We start from the raw sequence: 23,144 nt of genomic DNA, 5'->3' as shown, positions 1-23,144 counted from the left end.
CGATTGAGTTCCTAAACTCTCTACAGTTCAAAGGTATCCCTTCGAATAAGCTTATGCTAAAGGTTGGTTTGCCTGTAGTGCTACTACGCAATTTAAATAAGAGTGCTGGCCTTTGCAATGGTTAATGTCTTATAATAACACAGTTAGGAGATCGGGTATTGGAGGCTCAAATAATAACTGGATCGCACGTAGGTAACAAAGTATTTCTTCTTTGAATTGCCTTGCACGTGTCAAGCAATAAATGGCCATTTGTGCTTAGTAGGTGACAATTTTCAGTTCAATTGTGTTATGCAATGACCATAAATAAGAGCCAAGGACAAACTTTGTAGAATGTTAGCCTCTACTTGCCACATCCAGTTTTTTCTCATGGATAATTTCATGTTGTTGTATCACGTGTGACATCTAGAAATGGGCTCAGGGTTCTAATGGACAATGATACAGACCCAAACTCTGATGTGACCCAAAACATTGTTTATAATTCTTTAGTCCCTTTGATAATTTTTTTGTGCAATATCAATATTGCATGTTGTATACACAATTTCAACTTATAATTTGTTACCTACTGCAAATTATAATGCTCCATTTGACATTCTTTTATTTTCTTCCCTTCCTAGTTGAACAGACAATAGATGGAGTACATCTTACTATCACAAATTAATCCAACAAGGCACAATTGGTGAATCAAGGTTAGAGTTGCTAGGATGTGGCAGCTATCTAGGACTTCTAAGGGGAACGATTTTACTGCTATGGAACTTGCTCTGGTTGATGAAGAGGTACACCATTTGACACAAGCGTCTGCAATATTTTTCCTTAATAGTTGTTATGGAACTTTGAATTTTCATACATCAGGGTGTAGGCATTACAACCTGCATGGGGCAGAATGACCTTAACAAATTTGCTAAATCTTTGGTGGAGAGACGCTCTTATATGATAAAAAATTCCAAGTTAGTAGGCAAGCAAATAAGTTCATTGTTGTGCCCAACACACACAATCTTTTTTACCTCATGGCCTATTATAGAGGAGGTACCTACTGAGTTATCCACCAATCTTCCACTCTATATTTTTAATTTTGTGGACTTTGAGGACTTAGATCGCAGAGAAAGGAACATACATTGTTTAGTAGGTACATATCATCCATAATTATCGTTTTAGTCTTTGACTATCAATTTATCGAAGTCATTTTGTATACCACGATGACACGATCATGGAATATTCAACAGATGTTATTGGACAACTTATTATCATCCATCCAGTGGTACAATCTAGTGGTCTAAATGGTCCTTCTGTTAGGAGATCAGTAGAACTATGTGATTTAAGGTTTGCTTCCTACTAATTTATAATGTTTTGGAAATTATTGTATACATAGGGCACATAATATTGCAGCGATCAGCTTTTATCAGTAACTTTGTGGGGTAAACATGCAACATCTTTTGAGGAAGAGTTCCTTATTGAAACCATCGGTAAAGATGAACCAATTGTAATAATTTTTGCTAGGATGAAAGTGAGGCAATACTTAGGTGGGTGTTAGTTTATCCCATGTTGGCCATCAATAATAAATACTATGTCCAACTATTGTTGTAATGCATTTACCTGAATATCAAAATAGGTGCTACAACATGTGGGAGTGGTGCTGCAACAAAATGGTATATGAACATTGATATTCTTGAAGCTAATGCTTTCTGTGCTAGGTAACCTGCTATATATATCATTTATTTGCCTTGGTTAAATTTTGCATGCAAGTGTGTTTGAAGGTGTACTTTATTTTGTCCTCAGCCTATAGGGAAGAGGTTCCAAAGCTTTGTTCCTACCAGGGGATGGTGATGCAGCAGTAGGTGCTATTGACAATGCAATTTCTAATAGGAAGACTGTATCAGAGCTCCTCTCCTTGAATTCTCATGACACTGATGTATTTTCTGCTTCTCAGACATGTTCTATGTGCAACTGTTATGTCATAGTCCTGAAATTTAGTGTCCATTGTGTACTAGGATGTTTGTTTTACTTGTGATGCCAAGATAAAGGAAATTGATGTTTCAAATGGTTGGTGGTACAAAGGAAGCATTACTTGCAAAAGGGGACTGAAAGCAACCCTCGAAGGCTTTGAATGCACTATGATGAAACGAAGCCAGTGATCATCCCAGGTACCTCTTATTTGACATGGCATCCCCTTCAAACTTTCCAACTTGTAAATTATTCCTAACATGCCTTTTATTCACAAAAAAACTACAAATTAAATGTGGTGATTGAGGATAACACTAGCCATGCAAAAATATTTTTGTTCAGAGGTATAGCTGAGCAGGTTTTTCGGCGGACTGCCACTGAACTTGTGGAAAAAAGCTCATCCAATCATATCTTATTGTCTGCGCCCCTCCACAGTCTTGTTGGCTGGAGGTACGTGTTTCAAGTGGTTATCGGTGAGAAAACCTTTCGAACTAGGCAGCTATGCTTTCATGCTAGGAAGGTGTTTGTGGCTCCAATGGTTGTTGGGGACCAACACAGTGGTGTTGATGTCACTGTTCGTGACCCTAGCGTTAAGTTTGTAATTGGGACATCAAGTGCTACCTCTGGTAAAGAAACCAAAAATGGTGCTTCTAGCTTAACTGAAGCCCCTATAGATCTAGAAGGTGGCTCCACACCACCTCCTGAAGCTCACGCATTTACCACTGGCAAAAGCTCATCAACCAAGGGAAAGGATGTTTCTTCTAGTGCTGATGACGAGCCTGGGTATGTACCTTTGTCCTCTATGTTATGGTTTTTCATGGCTACAAGTTGCACTCCTCTAATCCCATAATTAATGTCGAGACCGGTTCAAGAAATAAACAAATCTCGTCTATATGTTGAGCTCAGGAATCAATCCCAACACATAGTGACTTCATTGATGATGATCATTACAATATCCATACTTTATCAAATTAACCATATTACAAAAGGTGACCTTCAAGGGTCGAAGAACCAAATAAACTGCAGCGGAACTAAACGAACTACATAGACTCTAACCCTTTACGACTATTCCACAGGCATCATCGATGTAGAAAGCATCTTATAATGATCCAGCTTCAGCGTACTCCTCAATACCTTCTTTAGCAACTCTGTGAGTGGATTGGCTATCTTCGAGAATCCTTCTATGAAACGATGGTAATAGCCAGCTAGACCAAGAAAACTTCTCACTTCTGTAATGCTGGTAGGTAATTTCCAATTTAACACATCTTTCACCTTACATGGGTCTACTGCAACTCCTCCAGCAGATAGAATGTGTCCAAGAAATAGCACTTCTGTTAACCAAAACTCACACTTGCTAAGCTTAGCGTACAGTTGATGTTCTCTAAGTTCTCCTAAAACTTTCCTTAGGTGCTCTTCATGTTGTTCTTCACTCTTAGAGTAAACCAGTATGTCATCAATAAACACCACAACAAACTTATCCAAATACTCCATGAAAACTTTATTCATGAGGTACATGAAGTAAGCTGGGGCATTAGTTAAACCGAATCACATGATTGTAAACTCATATAATCTGTATCGGGTGATGAATGCTGTCTTGGGTATATCTAACTTCCGAATCTTTATCTGATGGTATCCCGATCTTAAGTCTATCTTCAAAAACACTTAAGCTCCGATAAGTTGGTTGAACAGATCTTCGATTCTAGGTAAGGTATACTTATTCTTTATGGTGACATCAATGAGTGCTCGATAGTCTATGCACATCCTTGACTTCCATCTTTCTTTTTGCACAAAGAGCACAGGTGCTCCCCAAGGCGAGGTACTAGGGCAAACATAACCCTTCTCTAATAACTCTTGTATTTGCTTTTTTAATTTGGCTAGGTCGTTAGTGGGCATCCTATAGGGCCTCTTAGCTATAGGCACAGTTCCAGGCACAAGATCAATTACAAACTCAATGTCTCGGTCTGGTGGTATACCTAGCAATTCATTTGGAAACTCGCAGATTATCTGTATCTGTTCCACTGTCGATCCTTCAAGATGGTTCAACTTGTATTGCTCTGCTGACGATGTGTCTACCACAAACTCTACCTTGAAACCTTATCTGTTTACCAAGGTGACTGCCATTCTAGCACACTCTATCACTCATTCAAACTTTGCTAATCAATCCATTCCAAGAATCATATCAATCCCATCTGATTCCAAGATGATGAGGTTGGCTGGAAACTCTACGCCCCTTAATTTAAGTTTTAACTTAGGGCAGAGGAGACTAGCTCTCATTTCTCCACTAGGTGAGCTAATTAGCATCTTATGTTTCAAGGTTGTTATTGGAAAACTATGCTTGGCCACATACTTTGATGTAATGAATGAATGTGAGGCTCCAGAATCAAACAAAACAGATGTAGGGGCTAAGTTGACAAAGAACATACCGAGTATGACATCAGGTGCAACTTGATCTTCTTCTGCAGAGACATGGTTCACGTGTCCCTTCACATGGTTCTGCTCAGCTCTGTTGGGTGGTGCAGGTGTTTGATACTGATTGCAGTTTTGAGTTGGAGCAGGTGTCTTCATTGGTGTGTTCAAGTTGAATGGAACCGGTGATTGGTTTTGCCTCCTCTTAAGACACAGATTGGCATAGTGTCCAATCTCATGATAGTTGAAACAAGCCCCTCCAGTTGGAGCCTGTGGGTTAGGGTTCTTGGTCAGGACTGGTGTGTTGTAGCTGGTGTTGGAGAGAGGCTGCTAGTTCACTTGACGAGGTGATGTTGCTTGAGGTCTAAACTGAGTGGATAACTGTTGCTGTCCCTGGGGCGGTATATATGGTGTGTGGACGAGAGTTACTGCCTGAGTGTTGTCCTTGTGAGACCATTCTTCACTTGTGATTGTCACCAAGCATACATCATTTGTCTTCCAATACCAGTGCCTTGTTTACCAAATGCTAAAAATCCAAGTAGTCATGGCTGCTTAATTGAGCTTGCATCCCATAAACCAATTCGTCCCAGAAATGCTCCTGTTTCTTCTCATCGGTATCGATATCCTCTGGTGCACCGTTGAACTTTATGCTTAAGTTATGCATTGTTACTTATGTTGGCCTTTGGGGCTCTTTGGTACTATTTGTATTTAGGAGGCCACTTTGTCAGTTTAGTAGATAAGGATCTTTATGCATGTGGCTATTCTAGTGTAATATTTGTATTAGGGCTCTTAACTATTGGTTGGACTGGCTTCGCAGCACCTTGCTATCAGTCATGTAAGGCATTGAACTTAGAAGATATTTGATGTTTTGTCATCAACTATACAAGTGCAGAGCTTGGATATTGGTGTTTTTCATAGTGTGTACCATAGGATAGAATTGCATGATCGTTTTGGTGCTTTTCTAATGTATCTTCTTAATCCTATTAATTTGATCCTATATGGGGGATCACACGTAGCCTTATACTTGGTTAGGAGATGGTAGCTTCCAGCAAATTTTTTTCCATATCTGCAGTATAGATTTTGGAACACATGCATATGTGCTTAAACACATTTGTCCATCTATAGGATAGTGTCAATATATATAAATTCTCTTTAGCTCTTTTTCCTCATGAAACAGTAGGGAAGACCCTAGAATTGTTGTATATCCTTGGAAAATGATCAACCCTTCTTGAAGGTTACCTTGTAAAAAAAACAAGGCTTCTTTAAAGAGCAGATGTTGTTGCTTCACTATGCTACGGCTTTTGTTCCTTTCCCACCTCATGTTCTTGTCATATGCTGCCTCGTTACATGCATCACCACGTTGTAGAACCTTTTAGATCTGCACTTACCAGTCACTAGAACAGTATAGTTTAGTAGTTTTTTTATGTTTTGGAATCATGAAATTTGCATCTAGCTGTCCTGCTCAATTTGTCATCCTGGTCTATCACAATCGTTCACATCAATCAGTTCATTTATTTCGCATTCATCACAGCATCACATATGCAAGCTTGGTTGAGGTTCTTAGGCACCCACATGTATTGGTCGGCTGAGCATAACCAATAGTAATGTAGGAAAAACAACATATGAGTATAGTAAATAAATAATTATGGCACCCATACAATCAATTCATCATCTAGGTCTATCACAATGTTCACATCAATCAGTTCACTCATTTCGCATTCATCACAGTATCACATCTGTAGGCTTGATTGAGGGGCTGAGCATGATCAGTAGTATTGTAAAATGACAAATGAGTATAGTAAATAAATAATTATGGCACCCATATGATCTATTCGTCATCCAGGTCTATCGCATTTATTCACATCAATCAGTTCACTCATTTCGCATTCATCACAGTATCACATATGTAGGCTTGGTTGAGTTACTTAGGCACCCATGTGTATTGGATAGCTGAGCATGATCAGTAGTAATGAAGGGAAAATGACATACAAGTATAGTAAATAAATAATTATGGCACCTATATGATCGTAATTTGATAGGTTACCCGGAGTGCCTTCGGTAAAATGGGCATAACTTTTACATACGGACTCCGATTTTGACGCTTTTTGACTCTATGGACATCTATAGAAAAAGTTCCATCCCTTTCTTCACAACAATGTCGGGTTCAGAGAATTTTTCAAGGCCAAAAATTCCTTGAAAGATTGAGTTCTTGGCCCCAGGAGTTTTTGCATCATTTTCGGAACACGCGTTTGTGTCCATAGCCATCACCCCTTACGTCAAACTTGAGCAAAAATGTACAATAGTTCATATTCTAGTGCTACCTAGGTGAAATAAAATAAGAGAAAAATAAAATAAATATTTGTAGATAATTCAAGATCAGAAAAAAATGTCATATCTCCCTTGATGGTTTCTTACGTAGTGTAAGGAACCCGAATAATGGATTTACCTTTGTTGTTGTTGTTGTTGTATTTTCATACCCACTGTGTTCTACATTGACCTATGGATGCTATTAAAATCAAACTGGCATTGTTCATTAAATGGCAGCAACTGCCACTACCTCCCTACCCTCATGAAAATGACCCATACCATCTCGTACAACACATACAATAGAAAGAAGACAGCACTAGGCCATACACAATCAGTCCTCACTCTTTTTATGAGGTGAAGCTGATTTACAATATAGTATCTAACCCCATGGCCATTATTAACATTACTGATGCAAATGCAGGAACCTATCTAAAACATAGCATTATTAGATATCACTAATGCAGCTATTTATGTGGCTTCCTAGTTAGCTTCAATCAGCTCCTTCATCAAAGTGTTCATTCTTTTCCTTTAACTGATTGTTCTCACTGACGAGCTCCTTATTTTCTTCTTTATCTTCCATCAAACAAGTTATATTTTTCTCCAACCTCAATATTTTTACAGTCATTCTAGCATTCTCTGTGAGTAACTTACCATGTTTATTTTCTAAGTATGTGTAGTTCCTCTCAAGTTCGTCCCTTACTTCAACAAGTCCCTTGCATATTTTTGCAATATTCATGACACTTTTCTTCCACAGCTTCAACTATTCCCTGCTGAAATCATTGATCTTAACGAGGCCATATTTCTCCAAACTGTTGATAACATTACGAGCGGCATTCCCAATAGCTATTCTTGCAGAAATTGATGATCTCACTGTGAATTCTCGTGGGCCTCTAAATCCCATAGATACCCAATTAATAAGGTCCACTTCTATGGCAGCATGAAATATCCCATTCTCTCTTTCCTTAGATGTTATTTTTGGTTTCTCTAGTCCAAGTTGATCCACAATTTGTGCTAGGGTCTTTAGGTATCTTATGGTTAATTTTGTCATATAGGTCTCCTGGAATCATAGTTAATTCTATGAAGTACAATCTAGACACTGTAGGAAAATTATGTCTAAATATTCTGGTACTGCTTGTGTAAGAAATGAAGATTAGTAAATGTTTGAACCACAATGCATCTCACCAAGCATACAATATAGATCCTTTCTTAAATGAAAACATGTCCATTTGAATTAGTATTAGCCTTAAGATAACTGATAGAAATCTATGAATACGCTTGCTGTCACTAACATACCTTGTCCTCTATAGTTTCCTTATTGCATGCAGACTGGCGATGAGTCTCCCTTGGTACTTCCACATCAACTATGCCTATCCTTTTATCGAGCCTACTGAGTAAGTATGCTAGTCACATATATTGAGAAAAGCAAGGACAATGGGTCTAGTGGTTCTCAATTTTAAAATGCTGTTTACCTTACTGAGGATCAATTATCTTGTTATGTGTAAGTGTTAAGTCACATCATAATTTATACACATAGTGTTATCACGACTGATCATGTCAATTGTCCTGCTGTGTACTGGTCATATTACTCGTCCTGCTGTATGTAAGTGTTAAGTCACACCATAATTTATACAAGTGTTGTCACCAATAATCTTTAATTAGGATTCCCATCCTTGTTTTCTAGCTCATAGCTCTATCCACATTTGCATATAGGCATGATGCGCGTGCCTACTTGTTGGAGCATGAGTTCGTCTTGCCCCAGCAAGTACAGCGAGAGTTTCTTCAAAGGAGGAGACTCAAGCTCGGAGACGAAGTTTAAGAGGAAGGAACACCACGAATGTATTGATGGTAGAAAAATGTATCACTCTAGGAGGAGTATCACAACGTTCGCTGTCTTGCTTGTTCTCTCCCACTGTGTCCGTCGTTTGCCTAGAGGACCATGGCCTCCTATTTATAGGGCCATGCGTAGCTTGATGTACAAGTTATCATAATGTACAAATATCCGAGATCTAACCAAATTACTGGGCCTTATCCCGGATAACTACTTTCTACCATATCGGGGAGATAAATATCCACCATGGTAATTATCATGGTGCCTACCTCCTGAGGGGGGGCGAGCCGGTCGCCGATTGCGGCCTGGCGTTGCACTTTTAGGGGTGTCAGGATAGCCTTTATCACGCTGGGGTGTCAGAGTGACGTTCATTAGCCTAGGCCTTTAATGCCGGTCACTTCATTGCAGGCAAAGCACGGCCGGTGCTCCTCTTCTGGCAGATCTTTCCTAAGGCCTGCTGACTCACCCTGCTGCCTTCGGGAAGGTAGCCTGATCAGCCCGAGCCAGGGGCCTTGGGAGGCATAGAACCGGGAGGTGAAGGTTTTGGGAAGCGGGACCCCGGAGGGCCGGGGCTTTGGAACGCCGAAGCTTCGGAGGACTGAGGCTTTGAGAAGTCATGTTTTGGGAGGCTTCGGGAGGTCGAGCTGCCGGAGCCAAGGGAAGGCTTCATAGGTATGAAAGGGTATTGTGAAAGGATCTGATGACATCGGAGATCGAGCTTTTAAGAGAGGGTTTGGAGATTAAGGCTCCGAAGGAACCTGAATGGTGATCTTCAACCATTATCCTCAGGCTGGTTTATTTTCTCCCAAACAGCACCGCCTCATTCTTGGGCCCCGATGTTTCTGAGGGGGGAGAGGATGCAGAGGAACAATCAACCCTAGCCTGGTATAGTATCAAGGATGCCTGATGGCAATTCTCTATCCTTTGAAGTCGCTAGAGTAGAGGTTACGTATGGTTTTGGATAATCCCATGCATTCTCCTGGTGAGACAAGATGTGCCACTTCCGTGTTCTGACTGGATAATGCAGGGGGTCGTTTAGGGTCTTGTGCCCACGGCCCTGTCATGCACTGATAGGGGTTTCAGTTATTAATGTGACGGGACGTCTGTGCGAGAGAACGAGGCATTCGTCGTGGAGCACTGCCACGTGTTGGAGGGAACACGGATATGGCCACGCCCCCCAGGTGTTCAATGGGAGGACACGGCGATGTTCATCCCGCTTCATCTTTCGGATCTACGTGGCTATGTGGCTCGGGTATAAAGCCAGGGTTACCCAGTTGGAGTCTCCACAGCCCCACGAGTAAGCAGTTAACCTTGACTTGAATATGGCATCATCTTCCTCCTTATCCTCCTCAGAGATGACTTGAATATGGCATCATCTTCCTCCTTATCCTCCTCAGAGATGTCGATGATCTCGATGGCTTCTTCGGGAGCCGGACCTTTTGGATCGTCGGTAGAGGTGATGAGGACATCACTCTTTCGGATACACACACACCGAGTATTCCTCCAATAATAGGTCCATTGACATGAGCTCGTGCACGTCAACTAAATCATGAGGTGAGCTCGTTTCTTAGTGTTCCTTTATGTTTTGATAAGGATGGGATGCTACTGAATAATTGTGATGTATTATTACTTAGGAACACAGGAGAAGAACAGCAAGGGCGCCCAAGCCAAGGTGGAGGTCCAATCAAGTTGAGTCCGTTTCGGAGTCCAGGACCAGCCTGCACTAAAATCGTCGCCCAGGACGCATACAAACTCCGTTTTGACGTTCTACACATGGTTGGAAAGCTAAGGAGATAAGCTTTCCAACGGGACTACTCCTATGTCCGAATTCTTTCTGAGTCAACAGGAATCATCAAAAAAAGTGGACGTCCAGAATCTGTCAGTGTGCTGTGCTACTATCTTTTGGGCCGTTGGGTCGTGTATCGTGTTGGAGTCCATTAGGGACGCATCCAAGGGTCCTTGGCCGATCCTAGTCTTTTATATACAGTAGCCGCCTCCCTAATTAGGGTTGGGTTTTGCTTAGATATTGATCTACACACAGTTGTGAGATTTTTGCTCTTGTTCCGGACCGACTAGGCCGCCGCAAGTGTTTGTGGAACCCCAACTTCGAGTGCTTGAATTCTATTCGCAATATTTCAGATTGCATCTTCTACGTTCTTGCTTGTATTCTCGGTACGCTTGCAGGGATTGAGCCTTATTAGCGAGGTCAACCGCGTGACACGGTTGATAACCAACGGAGCTGTGGTGTAGTGATTGCAAGGGAGACGGTCTGTTCAGGTCGAAGCCTTTGGATCATCAACGTCGAGTTCTCCACCCACCGACTTATCGCTACCTATCGGAAGATCAGGCAAACATTGCTCATCAAGAGGCACCGGTGGCGACGCTGCTTCCATTTCTGTAGGGGAGGCGGTTGCACGCTGCTCTGGCCTGACCTTTGGCGGGGGAGGGTATGCCTGTCGAGATCATCAATATCTTCGATGACGATAAGGAGATCGACTGGGATCTCCTGCGAAGGGAGAGTGAGTCGACGTCTATGGGACCGGCAGCGAAGCAGGAGGAGGCTGGGAAGGCGAGGGAGAAGGCCCCATCAGTGACCTCCTTGGACTCCTTAGCGTCCTCCGACAGCTTGGGAGCCAGCTACTGTATCGACTTCTGCAGTGGCAGGCCGCAAATGAGGCACATACGCCGTCCCATGCATGGCCCCTGCCGGGACCAAAAAGGAGGTGAAGGCGGTCACCGAGATGGCGTACTTGGTGACACCGTGATATATCCATGTCACGACTGAACTTAGTCACCTTGTACTCTTTCTCACCTTGTTTTGCTCCGTAAGGATCTATCTTCTTCATGGCAATTTATGTATTATTGTTTTAGTTTGTATCCCCTAGATGTATTTGTTGTTTAATAATATAATGTGGACCTTCAGGAACAGTTATGTCTCCTTCCGTATCGGAATGTGAGGGGATCTTTTGAACAGGTGACCGCATGCGTGCGTGCTTTCGTGCCTCCAAACCATACTTCTTCGTCCCTTTCGAAGGCAATTGCTAGTTTTTCTAAAGATTGGGGCACCGAGCCTTCGTATAGATCATTGCTGATTTCGTTTCTTCTGGGGGAGGGGTGGCCTCGAGAATTTGGTGGTGATGGATACGTAGGGTAACTAAGGAGAACTGGGTGTAGCAGTGGCGACCTCGTTGTCCCTGGTTACTGTGTACTCCTCGGGCCTAGGATTGGTTGGGCCTCCTTCCTAATTTGTTCCAGATTTTTGACTCAGCGAAGTCGCTCTAGAACCTTTGGAGACAAGCTCCGGAGGTGGTTGTTGATCCTTCGGGTTCCTTAGCGGCTGTCTGGGTTGAAGGCGATGATGTGTCGGAGGTGTAGCTAAAGGCCAAATAAGAGAGGTGGTCCACGACCGTCTGTCCAGAGCATGGTGATAGCGCATCGGAGGAGAAGCCGAAGGCTAAGCATGAGAGGTGGTCTACGACCCTCTCGGCCCTTAGTCGCTGCCCAACTCTTGAGGTACTTCGTCCAGAGCCTGGAGGGTTGGGTTGTGGACCAAAGAAAGAGAAGAGCGGAGAGAGAGAGATAGGCTGGACTGCTTGGCTAGTTGGAGGGTTTCGGCCCAGAACAACCTTTCTATTTTCTTTTCCTTTTCTATTCTCCTTTTGTATATACACATGTATATATATACTTATACAACGTATATACTATATACATTCTTATATTATCTCACATAATCAATCGATCAACAATCATAAAACAATCAAATATATATGCACATATATATCTATAAATATTCTTTTATAGGAAAATAGCCCTCAATATGTATAAAGCACACATAAACACTTAGGATTTTTAATTAGTTTTCCAAACCTCTTTTATCTTCTTTGAAAAGGTTTTTAATATTCTTGGTTTTAAGAATTTGGGCTGTTACTATCAGCAAAGACTTGACACTAGAAACTAGAACACAATGAGTAGACCAGCAACAAAGACACCGATGATGGACTCCAACTCAACAACGCGAAATCTAAAATCAAAATTGTGAAAAGTCTCAAAGTGGTTTTGATAGCGGAAGAACTAAGATCTAAATCTTTTTGTGGGGTAATTTTTTGGACTCTAGGTAATGGAACACAACTAAACAAAACGGGATAAACGAGATTACCTAACGGGAAAATGAAACTCTGATACCACTTGATTGAAGTATGCCCAATCTTTTGAACATAATGTCATAAGTCGATTGGTAGAGTTTCGACGTTGATGATCCAAAGGCACCTGCCAGGACAGATCGAGAACCCTCGTAACCACTATACCACTACTCCATGTTAATCAACTGTGCCAAAATGTGGTGGACCTCGCCAAGAAGGATTTTTCTGTAAGTGAATCGAGAATACAAGTAAGAACATGGTAGATGCAATCTGAATATTGCTAATTACCAAAGAAGGACTCGAAGTTGGGGTTCCACAAACCGATATACGACAAAGTTGTCTAAAACAGAATAATCTAAGTAAAACCCTAGCCTAAACTCTGATGGCTACTGTATATGTATAGGGAGGACATGAGGACGTCAACCTAGGGTTGTGTAGAAGTGGGAAGACGCCTACACAACCTGGACTCCAACCCTGACATGCATACAAGACCCGGCAAGGCCTACAACGGTGATGCAGTATCTTATTTCATCAACTCTGACTAATCTATAAGGAATCTAAGGGCATGACCAAATTTATTGGAAAGGGCTCATTATAAGCTTTCTAGCAAGTCCAAGAATGCCTCGATTGGACTCCGAATACGAAAGTTATGCCCATTTTATTAACATATTGTCCTGATACGAAAGTCTTTGAGGGATGATGTCTAGGTGATCTTGTTATGCTTCTCTCATGTTCCTAAGCAACAAAACATCACCAGAAATTAGTAGCATCCAATCCATAACTAAGAAAGCATGAATAGTGAGAAACGAGTTCACCTTGTGTGTATTCAAATGAGTGATCTCCTCATCAGATTAGAGGCAGATCTCTCACACCTTTGATAACTGAGTTTTACTGTGAGGAACCATCCAAACAACATTCTAATTAATTATTAAGTTGATCATTTATTTAATTACGACTTCAACGATTAATCAGAATACAGCTCCGGTAGTCCCAGCACGTGTTTTGTGCCCGGGATCAGAATACATGCCTTACCAACATATAGCATCACAACAAAGCTTAAGAAAGAGCGAGTAATTAAATATTATATTACAAGTCTTTAAACAAGTAGTTGTTTTCACAATTTACATCAAAAGGAAACAACCACTACACAACGGAAGAAAACTATACACCAAAAGGATATGGAGCCACATGCCCTTAGACTACCCCCAACGGATTCCCTTCATGGCCAGATTCCCGTCGTGAAGGGATTCCCGTTCCCTTTAGCGCTCCCAACGGTTTCCCTTCATGGTTCCCTTCACGACGGGATTCCCAGGGTCATTCTCTTCAGGACGGGATTCTCTCTCCTTTCCCTTCGCGATTCCCTTCGAAGGGAAGCTGTTGGAGATGAGAGGAAATAAAGGGAATGAGAACAGGAAAGGGAATTGGGAAGGGAACCAAATGAAGGGAATATGGTTGGGGATAGTCTTAGTCTCCATACCAAAACACTGAGTTCGGAGTAGAGTGTGCTACACCTGCCCACCACCCTGATCAGCAGGCACAAAGTAGTCGAACACCGCCTCTTCCTCGCGGACCTGCGAACCTGCATCAACTTAAGGGCAACACCCTGAGTACGAAGGTACTCGCAAGTCTTACACAATATAGAGCACATATACATAGCTCGACTCCAAGGATCATGCATTAGCTAGTAGCAAGGCTTAAACATGGTTAAGTTAATTAAGCGGTAAGCATCCTAGACATAGGTGTGAGCAACTAACGTAGCCAACTTATATGAAACTACCCTGTCATAACCAACAACTGAGCATATGTAAATGTAACAACAAGTATATCAATGTGAACAAGTGCCAACTGGAACCACCAACCACCATACCCAGACCATGATCACATGCCCAACCATCAACCTCATGTCATCATCCACAAACCACAACGAGAACTCTACGACCGGGTGCAGATGAAACAATAGCATGCTCATGACCAAGAGTGTGGCCGTTCAAACTATTTATACACCCTGCAGGGGATACTCCTGGACCCACACGACACAAGGACCATTCGGCTTGTGCCACCGGCCAAAGTGCATACAAAGGGGTACTCCTGACAACCTTTTCCAACCAGCCCCAACTTTGTGGGGGCATGCATTGCTCGACGCGGCGATACAAGAGCTACTCCCGGAGCAAACTAGTACTGCTTACAAGCCCGCCCGCTCACACCATCGATGTTCACGCCTACAAACCCACAGCTGCAAAGGTATTCGGTTTGCCTTACCATTAGATCGGCATGTGGTTGATAAGTGCTAAAGCCAACAACCCCGACGATCGGCTTTAAACGATGCGAGTGGTCTATGGTGCTCAGATTTTCTCTCCCTACCCACCTCCTGGACTTTCCACTGAGGCAGACGACACCCTAACACCACCCACATCTCATCTCATACTCACCACTCACCAACCATACCATCACCAACAACATGTAATTGTACACAGTAGTAGATCCTATCCTCACGAACAACAGAGAACGCTGTCGTTTGACTTCTACCGAAATACCTAAGCATTGCTAACCATAGCAAAGACCTTTAGACATCGACATCACCTCTAGGCTTCAAGGAACACACATGAACTCATGACCAAGGTATAAGAATGCAACGGTATAGGTTCTACCCAAGGGTATCCGACACATGCATACATACATAAGCATAGATAACACTTTAGACTTTGAAGTTAACACGGTGCAATATGATAGATGCTTGCCTTGCTGCCCTGGATCAGAAAGGTGGGGTGCATCGGGATCGAACTCGGCCTCTGGGATCGTCGGATCGGCGTTCTCTAAAATAAAATAAGGATGCAATGCCATGAGTATAGATTAAATGCAACAATGCATGCCATAAGATGCGCAAAACATGAATTGTCCAAGTGGTTTCATAATTTTCTGAGATGGTATTGATTATCGATGATTTAAACTTACGGAAACACATTTAATTAACTCATCAATTATCAAAAATATTTTGTGGAGTTCCAACACTTTTAACACGTAGTTCAAACTCATACGAAGCTAACGCAACTGGTCTCACGTCATTTGGAGTTCGGATGAATTAATTATGAATTTTACAAACCTCAGCTCGCCTGATGAATAGTAATTGCGGAACTTCCGCACTTTTCCGGACTATCCGCACATTTTTGCGGATACTCCGCACTGCAGAACCTCCAAAAAATTGTCCGGAGGTTCCGAACTTTCCAGAACTTCCCCATTTGGGGCAAGACTTTGCCAAATCGATTTGCGATCTTCTCCAACGCAAAGGGGGATATGTTTGGGAGAGTTTAGAGAGTCTCGAACTCACTTAACCACCTTGTAACTCAATTCCTAAATCAAATCTCATCTAAAATCCTCTCTTTTCTTCTAAACCTCAAGAATGCTTGATTTCTCAAAAAGCGATCCAAAACCCAAATCGACCATCCAAATGCAAGTTCGTGCCATGGGAAGCCTAGGAGACTCACCAAGGATGCTTTTGCCCCGCTTTGTGACCTTCGGGAAGAAGCAACACGCTCGGGACGAAGAAGAACTCCGGTGCTCCAAGTGTTTCAACCTAGAACACCTAAAATGATCAAAACCGGCTCGAATCCTTCGGGAAAACAAAAACGAATTGGACAGATGAGTAGCTCTCGAGTGTGTGGTCACGTGGGTACCACATACGCACCTTGGCTTCGCTTGTAGCGGCGGGAACCAAGGGGAAAAGGGAGAGCTAGAGAGAGAGAGGTGGGAGAGTGAGAGTGGGGGCTCCTCTGTGGTGTGGCTGGTTGGAGAGAGAGGAGCACGCGGGGAGTGAGGGAGGAGAGAGAGGGTGGGCTGCCCCTTTTGAGTGAGAGAGAGAGATTTTTCCCACTCAAATGGGCCCACATGCAAGTAACCAAATCCAATTTTTCTTCTGATTCTTTTATCTCTCTCAATTTCTTTTCTTGCACCTCATTAATCCAAATCGAGGTGCGGTAGAGCTCCAAAAACTCGTGAAATTTTTATGTCGTGATTTAAATCCTTAGAAAATCCTAATCGTGAATTCGCAATTCAAATTTCAATCTGAAGATCGAAAGCGATCCAGATTCAAATATGAAGCTAATGATGCACGTTCAATATTAAACATGCAGATTTCAAAATTCGGGGTGTGACAAACTTCCCCCCCTAAAAGGAATCTCGTCCCGAGATTCGATACGAATTGGGGAGAGCACGATGAGCACGCTGCAAAGAACATAGCACACCATGAGGGACAATCATGCTATGAGAGGCGGAATCCAAAACACATTTTCATTCAGATGTCGATACCTAGACACATGAGAGATTCCAAATATGTTATACTACATCCACATTTACAAGTTCTCAAAGAAATCAGGATACTTGGAGTGGAGCTTATCTTCCCGCTCCCATGTCGCTTCAGCTTCCGTGGGATTGCTCCATTGAACTTTCAAGAACTTGATTGAACTTCGCCATGTCTTGTGTTCGGCTTCGTCCAAGATACGGAGTGGACGCTCACAATATGTCAAGTCCAGTTGCAACTCTTGGGGTGCAACATCAACGACTTCTGTCGGGACTCGGAGAAATTTCTTGAGTTGTAAGACGTGAAAAACATTATGTATCGCGTAGAGGGATGGCAGCAACTCCAATGTCACACCCGATTTTAATGGCCAAAACCAAGTGCGGCTTATGTGTGCCCAGAAAGTTTAACACACATAAGGACGTCATAGGTGAAGTAACAAAAGTAATACTTTATTTAATTAAACGTTCACTTCTTACAATAAAAGACTTCACCTAAGCAACCTCAAAAATTAACCTAAACGACATCATCTAAACGACGGTAGCGGGACGAAAGCATTGGCGACCAATACTCCACAAGCACCGACTGGAAGACACGCTCCTTAGAACACCAGGTCGTCATCTTGAAAATCCACAAAGTCTTCCACTGAGCAGCATATGTTTTTGTAGGAGAAAGCAAGGGTGAGCGCATAATGTACTCAGCAAGTGTGGGAAAATAATGACATGCAGGCTTATATCAAGAATAGGTTGACACAAGGTATTATTTGTGTAAATACAAGTAATGAAAACACATTTGGACTCAAAAGCATTAGACAAGTATTAAATGAATGTAACCCAACAATCCATCATCTAGCATACAAGGTTCCCCACCCGGCATACCACAACCATCTAGTACTCCCTGTACTAAGATCAAAACCACACCATCTAGTACTCCCTGTACCAGAATCAAAACCATCCACCCTCTAATCATGTGAGGATCCAAGTCTCTCATATCCGTGAGCACGGCTGTTATAACAGTTTTACACTCTGCAGAGGTTGTCCAGCTTTACACACGAGTCAGTGAATTCCATGTTGCCGTGTTTGCAAGACACTTAACACAAGCCAGTGGTGTGCCACCAAGAATCACTGGATGACACTTTCAACAAACCAGAGACTAATCCAGTGTGTGTCTGCCCACTAGATTTCACCGCCAGGCTTTACGCAAGCAAAGCTCCTACCCAGAAGCCCCCTTTTGTGCTGACCCAACGCACACTAGACAGACTCTAATCAGTATGTCATGCCTTACCCATATCAGCCTCGTGATTGGTACGTTACTTCTTGGGTTGTCGCTCCACGAACCGGTCCTTACTTAGGTTACTTGAGCAAACACTAATCCAACGTCATAACCATGACAACTATCACCAACATCCCTATGCTCAAGACCTAAGGTTCCATGTTGCTAAATCATCATCATATTAACCATCATTACTACATATGTTCATTAGTCAAAATTATGACACTTCCCAATATCCCAAAAGCAAGGCTAAGCAGTCTACCCATAAGAGACTCCTAACCATAAACCATCTAGGTTCCAAGGGATGATAAGGGAATATCTAGGGAAAACCCTAACATATGTGACTACCCATCATATTGACAGACATTGCATTCAATTTTGTAAAACAAAATATTTTAAACATAGGTTCAATATGATCAAGGACACTTGCCTTCTCCTTACTGCTACTCAGTGTATTCTTGCTCCTGGTCTTGATGTTCTTCAAATTGATCCGGGACGTTATCGGCTAATCGCACAATCATCGGCAAACAAACAAACAAGATACACTAAGAACAGAGCACAAAACAAAATAACAACAAGATAAAAACTAGCTAAAAAGAAAGAACACTAAAAAACGAATCCATCGGTGCAAGAATCGCTTAAATCGGAGCTACGAAGAAAAAGTTAGGGCTAAAACAAGTCTAGGGTTAAATCTGGAAAAAGAAAAGGGCTTATATTGAATTAACAGAAAGTTCAGGGACCTTTTTGTAAAATAGAGGGACCTAAATGTAATTATAAAATAGTACAGGGACCTAACTGCAAAAAGACAGAGCTCTTTTTGTTATTTCAGAAAAGTTCAGGGGCTAAATTGCAAAATTACCAATTAAAGGAATTATCAGATTTATTTTTATACTAAAAAAGGCTTGAATTACTGACTGGGTAGCTCTGGCTAATGTGGCATGGTGACAGGGGTGACACATTAGCAGAGAGGTTGAGGTGGCGGCTGAGGTGGCTGGATGACATGGCATGGCTGCTGACTGGGTTAAGTGGCAACACGTGGCAGCTTTTGGTTGGCTGACCGAAGAGGTAAGAACAGATCTAATCTAGGCCGTGGGCTTCGGATCCGACGGCTGGGAAGGGTTTGGGCGGCAGGAGAGGAACGGGATGGCGGCGACCGAAGGAAAGCGGAGACAAGCGCTAACCTTGTCGCCGGCCTCGGATCACGACAACAAGCAGCAGAACACAACGAGAAGGGGACGGCGAGCTCGTTTTGGGGCTTACCGAAGGCGGCGCGGCACGGGAAGGTGGTCGGCGATGGAAGGGGGTGACGGCTGCTTCGGGATCTCGTCGGAGAAGGCTCTCCGGCGGCGCAGAGACCAAAGCGACGACGGGAAAAGCTTCTGTGGTGGCAGGCACTCACGATCGTGGGCTCGGCATGCACTGCAAGGTTCTGTAATGGCGCGGCGGCGAGCTCGGTCGAAGCGGCGGCGATGGCAACTCGGCAAGCGCTGAACTCGGCGTCTAAGGCTCGGGTTTTGGCGATTTCTGGTTGAGATGTGTTCGGGGAGGGAGGCTCTACTTATATAGGCAGCTCGGGATGTCCAAGGTGACAGCGCAGTGAGATCAACTCGGACACGGCGGCAGAGAGTTGTATCCGAGCTCGATTCCGCGAATTCCTTAGAGATAAGGCCGGCTAAAGATAGAGGAGATCTCGGGGATTTGATTTGGTGGCTTTCTAGAAGTTCTCGGGTTCGAGTTGTGGTCGGATTCGAATGGGAGACGGCGGCCGGCGCGTTCCCGTGACTGAGTCGGAGTCTAACCGAGGAAGAAGAAGGGCCTGACATGCGGGACCCGCATGTCGGTGGCTCGGTGAAGCGGCTCGGCGCGTGGGCTGGCATGTGGAGATGGGCCGAGGCAGGAAGGCAGCCCGGGTGGGAGAGGAGGTCAGGCAGCGGCTGGGCCGAGGCCGAGAAGGAGCTGGGCCGAAAAAGGAAAAAGCAGCCCGCGAAGAGTTTTAATCTTTTTCTTTTTCCTTTAAATTTAAAATTCAAAATCCAGGCAAAAACTCTTCAAATAAATTCATCAAAAATCAAATAAAAATACTATTTGCCTAATTCAGCGTGAATGCAAAATAATCACTTATATCCTATGTCATTTATATCTTCTTTCATACTCCCTCCGATTGCAAATGTAGGTCGTTTTAGACTCATGCACAAGAATTAAGAAAATACATCAAATGACCTTGTTGCCCCTTATTTATTCTGCATTGGAAAAGATAACTTATTTATTTGTGAGAGTGATAGCATTTATTAAACAAGGGCAAGAATGGAACAAAAGAGAAAAAAGTGCATAGAAGTTTGAGAACGACTTATATTTAGAGAATAGTTGAGGAGGCTAAAACGACCTACATTTGCAATCAGAGGGAGTATAAAATAGGATTTTCTCTCTTTTAAAATATTTAAACTCATTTTGAACTTAGCAAATTTTGAGAAATTTTAGAAATGGAAAAATTAGGGTGTTACAAACCTACCCCCCTTGGAATGAATCTCGCCCTTGAGATTCACCTGGAGCATAGAAGAGATGAGGAAACTCCGCTTTCAGATCTTCTTCCCTTTCCCATGTTGCTTCATCTTTCAAGTGGTGACTCCATTGCACTTTGCACATTGGTATTATCTTGGTTCTGGTTACTCTTTCTGACCTCTCAAGAATCTTCTCAGGATATTCTACATAGGAGAGATCTTCTTGAACACTAGTTCCTCCATAGGTAATTGCTCTTCCGGCACTCGAAGACACTTCTTCAACTGGGAAACATGGAAAACATCGTGAACATCTGACAGCTGAGGCGGTAATTCCAACTGATAAGCCACTTCTCCCCTTTTATCCAATATCTTGAAGGGTCCAATGAATCTTGGTGATAACTTTCTTTTAACCTTAAATCTACGAAGACCCCTTATAGACGAAACCTTAAGATAGACGAAATCTCCAATTTCGAAAACCAATTCTCTTTGCCTATTATCAGCATAACTTTTCTGTCTGGATTGTGCAATCCTCAGATTTTCTCGAATCACCTGAACTTGTTTTTCTGCATCTCGTAGAACCTCTAGGCCAAAAACCTGACTCTCTCCCGTCTCATTCCAGAACAGCGGTGTTCTACATTTCCTTCCATACAAGGCTTTAAATGGAGACATTTGGAGGCTTGTCTGATAGCTGTTGTTATACGAGAACTCGGCATAAGGCAAACTTTTGTCCCAACTCTTTCCATACTTAAGAGCACACGCTCTCAACATATCTTCCAATATTTGATTTACCCTTTCTGTTTGACCATCTGTTTGAGGATGATAGGCAGAACTAAAATTCAACTTTGTGTCCATAGACTCATGTAGCTTCTGCCAAAACTTAGAGGTAAACTGAGTTCCTCTATCCGAAACAATCTTCTTTGGTATTCCATGCAAACATACTATTCTTGACATATACAACTCTGCTAGTTTAGCTCCACTATATATGGATTTTACTGGAATGAAATGGGCGACCTTTGTCAAACGATCAATCACCACCCAAATAGAGTCATATCCATTCTGGGTACAGGGCAATCCAACAATAAAAATCCATACTGATCTCTTCCCACTTCCACTCAGGTATCTTTAAGGGTTGCAGTAAACCTGCTGGTCTCTGATGTTCTGCTTTGACTTTTTGACAAGTATCACACAGAGCTACGTATTCTGCAACTTCTCTTTTCATTCCAAACCACCAATAACGATCCTTAAGATCATGATACATCTTGGTACTCCCAGGGTGAATAGAATATGCTGATTCATGAGCTTCTCTCAGAATCGTCTTTTTAATATCCTCCCGGTTGGGTACGCAAACTCTCTTCTTGGACCATATTGTACCTTGACTATCCTCCGTGAAACCTGGAGCTTTATCCTCCTTAATAAGCTGTCTAATTTCCTTGAGCTTCTCGTCCTCCAGTTGACTTTTCCGAATTTCTTGTTCAAGGGTACAATCTAATTCCATGGTGGTTGTTTCCATGTCTGCCACAAATCCAAGGTTGAGCTTTTCGAACTCTTTCCATAACCAAGGTTGACTATCTTGAACCATCATTGAATTGCTATAACCTTTCCGGCTCAAGGCGTCGGCCACAACTTTTGCTTTTCCTGGGTGATAGTGAATCCCCACATCGTAATCCTTAATCAACTCCAACCATCTGCGCTGACGAAGGTTTAGATCCGGTTGAGTGAAAATATACTTCAAGCTCTTACGATCCGTGTATATTTCACATCGTTTTCCAATGAGGTAATGCCTCCAAATCTTCAAAGCATGAACCACAGCTGCTAGTTCTAAATCGTGTGTGGGGTAGTGCTCTTCATGCTTCCTTAATTGTCTTGACGTATAGGCCACGACTCGACCTTCTTGCATAAAAACACATCCAAGTCCTTGTCGCGAAGCATCACAGTAGATGTCAAAATTCCTGCTAATATCAGGTAGAACTAGTATTGGGGCCGTAGTCAATATCTTCTTCAATTCTTCAAAACTTGCCTAACAAGTAGGACTCCATTTAAACACCACATTCTTCTGAAGCAAAGAGGTAAGAGGTCGGGCTATCCTAGAGAACCCTTCTATGAAGCGGCGATAGTACCCTGCTAATCCAAGAAAACTCCTGATTTCTGACACGTTGGTCGGTGGTAACCAATTCAGTACATCCTTTACTTTACTAGGGTCTACCGCTACACCTCCAGCGGTTAAGATATGGCCAAGGAACGCGACTTGGTCTAACCAAATATCACACTTGCTAATCTTGGCATACAGCTAATGTTCTCTGAGTGTCTGTAGCACAATACTCAAATGTCCTTCGTGTTCTTCTTTGCTTCTAGAGAAAATTAGAATATCATCAATGAACACCACCACAAACTTGTCCAAATAATCCATGAATACCTTGTTCATGAGATTCATGAAGTAGGCTAGGGCATTGGTTAATCCGAATGAC

At 42.7% G+C, this 23,144-nt stretch overlaps 1 pseudogene; it reads left to right on the top strand.

Annotated features, from left to right (window-relative positions):
• Positions 1-566: 566 nt before the first annotated feature.
• The window catches only part of LOC133900183 (uncharacterized), a 37,341-nt pseudogene continuing 14,763 nt past the window's right edge, over positions 567-23,144 (top strand).

The sequence above is a fragment of the Phragmites australis genome, chromosome 19 (genome assembly GCF_958298935.1).
Source record: "Phragmites australis chromosome 19, lpPhrAust1.1, whole genome shotgun sequence".
NCBI classification, from domain to species: Eukaryota; Viridiplantae; Streptophyta; class Magnoliopsida; order Poales; family Poaceae; genus Phragmites; species Phragmites australis.
Note: the sequence above shows the minus strand (reverse complement) of the source record. Positions and strands in the feature narration are given on the sequence as shown.